At 42.1% G+C, this 5,579-nt stretch overlaps 1 pseudogene; it reads right to left on the bottom strand.

Moving 5' to 3' along the window:
• Positions 1–999: 999 nt before the first annotated feature.
• On the bottom strand, positions 1,000–2,835 carry LOC143831153 (putative proline--tRNA ligase, mitochondrial; annotated as a pseudogene).
• Positions 2,836–5,579: the final 2,744 nt, after the last annotated feature.

The following is a 5,579-nucleotide window of genomic DNA, read 5'->3' as shown; positions in this document are numbered from 1 at the left end:
CCAGGATTATAAACCTGGGATAGTGCAGTGCCTAGGCAGCCACCACAATCAGCAGGCCCGACAGGGCATCTGGTGGTGAAGTAGGAGAATGGTACACCAACCAGATGGCCAAGTTCTCAATCAATTCCCACCCTAGGCTGACACATTCCACCCCTGGGATTGAAGACATGGGGATAGCACTGTAGGACTAAGCCTTCTGGACAAGTATCACCCCCCTCTCCTACCATAAATACCATAAATACCCCCTTCTAAGACAATTGAAAAGAGCTTTTAACGGTGTAACTCTACTTGGGAATGTAGCTCACCTAGTCTGTAATAATAATGCTTTATTTTCTCTATTTGTTTGATGTGTTGTACTATCAGATATTAGCTGCTTTGAACATTGCAGAAAGAAGCCTAAAATAAATATGGTCTGCTGGTTCTGGACATATATGGTCTTTAAGATCTGCTGAGCTCAGTCTTTTAAAACGTAATGCAAACATACCCTGATATAATACCTTTGGACTATCCTTTTCTCTGTAGTTCTTAACAATAAGGAACAAAGAACTATCAGAGTGGGATAATGGGGATGGAAAAGGCTATATGAACAATGCTCAAAGTGACCAATTTGCTCCGAAATGTCCCTTGGAAGAACATAACCTTCCAAGTGGATACGAACAGAGCACGTGTGATCTTTTAACCTAGAGTCAAGGGATGCATAGATCATCAAAGCATTGCCCATTTATACACAGGAGAACATAATGTGCATTCCTTCAACCATAATAATTTAAAACAATGGTTCATTTATTTTGCTCTTCCCCAACTGTATATTTGTTACAAATTGCCTAAAGGTGACAGGTTTTCAGGCCTTTCTCATATCACTTGAAAAGTAATAAAATTTTCTACCCTAGGGAAATGACTTGCTGCCTTGTGTCAGAATCTTTTAGAAGAGCATTTTACTAAATATTTCTAAAGCACCGTTCTAAGAAAATTCATGTACATACTCATCTACCTCAAAGCTTATTTAAATTGTTGGTCTGATGGAAGTAAAAGGCAGTCCTGCTGGTAAAATATACATTTCAGATGTCCCTCCAACTTTATTTTGAAAGCAACAGGAATTACAATTCCTTTAGGCAGTTTATTGAATGACTCTTATAACTAGGACATTTCTCTAGCATTTTCCAACATCTTCAAAGGATCTAAAATTGTTGATATTTTAAATTTCTATATATTTTTATCCTTATTGTAACCTGTTTTACATCTTGTAAAAAATTAATGATTTAAAATTAATGAATGTCCTCACCCTGTGTTTTATTGATACAAAAAATAGCTGGTCTTTCAATGGAATTCCTCTTTGGAGTATCCAAAATGGACTCTGAACTGTTTTATCTCATTGTTCGAAAATTGCAGCTAACCCATCAAGACCTTACCACCATCTTACACAGACAGGGCATATTTTAGTGTATCAATATAAGTGTATCAAGTCACTGGTTTTAAAATACTTATTTGGGGAAAATGCTATGTGGAAGACAGGGTTGCAAGGTGTTGTGCCCTCTGCCCCAAGGGATGGGAAGTAAGAGTTGTCAGCTCCATGTTAGGAAACTCTTGGATATTTGGGGATGTAAACTTGGGAGGACAGGGACCTCAATGGGGTACAGTGCCACAGAGTTCATCCTCCAAACCAGGGATAGTCAACCTGTGGTCCTCCAGATGTTCATGGACTACAATTCCCACGAGCCCCTGCCAGCAAATGCTGGGAATTGTAATCCATGAACATCTGGAGGACCACAGGTTGACTACTCCTGCTCCAAACCATCCATTTTCAGTGGGGAAACTGATCTCTGTAATCTGGAAATAAACTGTAGTTCCAGAAGATCTCCAGGTCCCACCTGGAGGCAGGTATCCTTAGTGGAAACTCTGTTGCCACTGCACTGTCTTACGAACCACAACAACAGGGAACACAACAGCAGGGAAACTATGGCTACACTCCTATGGACCCCCGTCCCTGTACTGCCCTAAGGACCCTTGACAATCCCTAGTTCATAGTTTGTAATTGTCACCAGCTTGTCCTCACCAATGTCAGTAGGAAGCTGGAACTCATGAGACATTGTCACCCTGTAGCTGCTTGGAGTTTCACAAACCACAGATCCAAGCTATTGAATATATTACAGCATTTATTGCAAATCAGAAAATACGTGTTGTGGACAGCCTCCTCAGAGGCATTAAGTGTGTACATGTCTTTCCTATAGAACTCTTGCCCACACAGCAACCATAGCATGGCTTTCGCTCATCTCAGAACTTTCTTGTTATTTGGTACAGCAACAGGGGGAGTTCTTTGTAGGACAACAGGCCTTGAGAAGCTACAAGGTCTGTGATGGCTTCTTCATGAGTGGGACCTAGGCAATATTCTTGATCATGTCATTCTGCCAGACATAAGGGCTCTTTACCCAGCATCTCCCACCTCCCACTGGTTCTCCAGAGCTTTGCTGTGCATAATGTGGGCATGTTCACTTTCTTACTGCCTATGATCTGCATTTCACAGTCTATCATCTTGCTAAGCTTCTCAATCGCTAAGACAATGTATGACATGGAATCATAGCAGCCAGGGCTGGCAGGATGGATCAGGCCTCCTTGCAACATTTGCCTCTGACTTTTACATATCATTTCACCCATCTTGATTTCTTGTGATAGCAATCTGTCATCCTGCAGATCCATTGATAGAAAATGCTGAGATAACAATAGGCACTTCCATTTCTTATGGTAAAACCTAGATAGCTCTTGCTGCTTTTGACAGAAACTGATACAGTCCCTTATGGCAGAAAATAATATTCTCCATCTTCTCAGAAACACACCCATGTCAATATTAACAGGAGTAGCCTCTCCTTCCAAACTGTACAGTGCTGCTCAGGGAGAAGGCAGGATTAATGTGAAACACCAGCATACACAAAGAGGGGTTGTTAGGCTTCCAGTCTCTTAAGTGCCTCAGAGCAGCACAGTTGGGCCTGCTGTTTTGTAGACTCCCGATCAGCTATAATTCCGTAAATGCACTCTAGAACCGCACTAAGGTTTGCATCACACTTGCTCTCTTGACTCATGCTTGTTTATCTTTAAAATGATGATCAAATCTTTATGATGGCTCACCATGAACTGCTGCTACTACCAACCATGTGCCCTAAGATGTTCTTTAAACATGCTTTATCTTGGGATGGTCAGAAAAGGAAAACATGTAAGCAAGCAACAGAACAACTCACAATACAGAATCACCTACTGCACCAGGATTTTGTGACCAACATTCTGCTCATCTTGACTCCCAATGCAATGAATGCATAGGGAAACTCTTTCCCTACAAACAAGAGATGTGCAGTCCTGTACACTGGCCCTTCGAGAACAATCAAATAACATTCAGAATTAGAAAGTCCTCTGTAGTGTAGTACCTGTGATCTAGTGCAGTTCCATGGACTTTGACTGGCTGACAGTCACTTGGATTTGCATGAGACCAAAATCACAAAGATTGGTTCAGCACCCTAGAGCAGGGGTAGTCAACCTGTGGTCTTCCAGATGTTTATGGACTACAATTCCCATGAGCCCCCTGCCAGCAAATGTTGGCAGGGGCTCATGGGAATTGTATTCCATGGACATCTGGAGGACTACAGGTTGACTACCCCTGCCCTAGAGAAAAGACTGAAGAGACCTGACTTGCTTAGGATTTATTCCATTAGCTGTCATTTGTGCCATTCAACTTTTAAGGCATGCATTTTTTAAAAAAATTCTTAACCAAATACTATTAATTGTGGTACTTCCAGAATGGGCTATACTTCTACTCTGAACTTCCCGCTGAGATAGTCATCCACAGTGGTAGCATATGACCTTTTTATGATGAAAGAAAATAACCCAGTATATTATGAGGAAAAGGAATTCGGTACCTTTGGCAAAGCTGCCCTTTTTCATATTCATTCATTGAGCCATAGCTGCCTTTGGGCACAGTTCTCAGCAAGTGGTTATGCTTTATGGCAATAGGTTGGTAAAGGGCATTTGTGCTGCTTGCTCATAAAAAAGATGGATTTTTTTTGGCTTTGCTAGAGACATTGGTGCTTTTTTTATTATTAGGGAAGCTAGGGAAACTCTAGGGAGACCAATAAACAGATGGGAGAAATTGGTTAAGCATCCACTTTAACTTTAACTCAGCCCGCCTGTTTCCTTCCCTCCTCCTCGGTCCCTGTGCTTTGTGTTTATGCTGGTACGATTTTTCAGAGCTTCTGAAAATGAATGCTTCTTGAAAGAAATATGTTTCCCTGGGGCCTCAGCAGCTTTCAGCCCTGCCTCTGTGAAGGTGAAGAGCTCTGTTTTCATTTAGTATTTATGAGATGGGGCATTCATATTACCCAGTGACCGGGGGCCTGTGTGCACTTAAGAACCTGCAAATGAGAACCAGCTCATTATTTTTTAATGTAAAGAGGATGATTGCATATTCTCCAGCAAAGCTGGCAATCAAAGATATTGGTCTGGCTGCAGAATGCATACCCAGCCCCTCACATTTAAGTAGCTGCTAGTAAGCTATATCCAGTTTTTTACTCTTCAGCTTGCTCGGCACTAAAAAATCGCACATTTAACTAAGATTAACTCAAAAGAGTTTTGTTTTTGGTTGCTTAGCATGGCTTAGGGGAAACTTTCTTCAGCCTTTCATATGGATTTGCATCTACAAGCCTTTAGTAGTAGTAGTAGTAGTAGTAGTAGTAGTAGTAGTAGTAGTAGTAGTAGTAGTAGTAGTAGTAGTAGTAGTAGTTGTTGTTGTTGTACATCCCTATTCTACCCTCACAGAGCCACTGTGGCCACACATGAAGCTGCCTTATAGTGAATCAGAATCTTGGTCCATCAAGGACAATGTTGTCTATTCAGTGGCTCTAGAGGTCTTTCACAACACCTACTATGTAATCCTTTAATTGGAGATGCTGGAGATTGAACCTGGGACTGTCTGCATGCATAGCAAAGGCTCTTCCATTGAACCACGGCTTCTCCCAGTTAGGAAATTGAGCTTGGCTGAAGGAAAAGCAACTTCAAAGGCAAGGGAGAAGAGGTTGCAACCTAGCTTCCTAAGGTGGAAGTGTGATTGCCCTATCTGGATGGGGTGCAACTGTCAGTGGTACATTTTGCCAGAAACCTTGGTGTGATCTTCAATGCCTCTCTCTCTATGTAGGAACAGATTACAGGAGTAGCAAGGCTAGCATTCTTCCACATGCACCAAGCCAAACTCCTAGCACCCCAGAATACCTAGCCAAAATGATCCATGTGACCTCTAGGGCTAGGCTATATGTCTGCAACTCGCTTTGTGTGGCCTACCCTTATCCCTGACCCAGAAATTTCAAGCCAGAGTTTTCACTGGGACACCTTGGAGGGCCCATATTTGGCCTGTACTCCAATAGCTGCACTGGCTACCGATTGAATCCCAGATCAGGCTTAAGATCCTGGTTACTACTGTCATATGACATACTTTCTGGGTCTCCTGAGTTGCCCAGGACCAGGTGACCATTCTGGCTATGCTCAATCTTCCCAAATCCTTTACAGTTCTTTGTAAATTAAAGCTTGTCGGCTCTCCAACTATC

This window comes from Paroedura picta, chromosome 3, assembly GCF_049243985.1.
Source record: "Paroedura picta isolate Pp20150507F chromosome 3, Ppicta_v3.0, whole genome shotgun sequence".
NCBI lineage: Eukaryota > Metazoa > Chordata > Lepidosauria > Squamata > Gekkonidae > Paroedura > Paroedura picta.
This window is presented reverse-complemented; position numbering and strand designations above follow the sequence as displayed.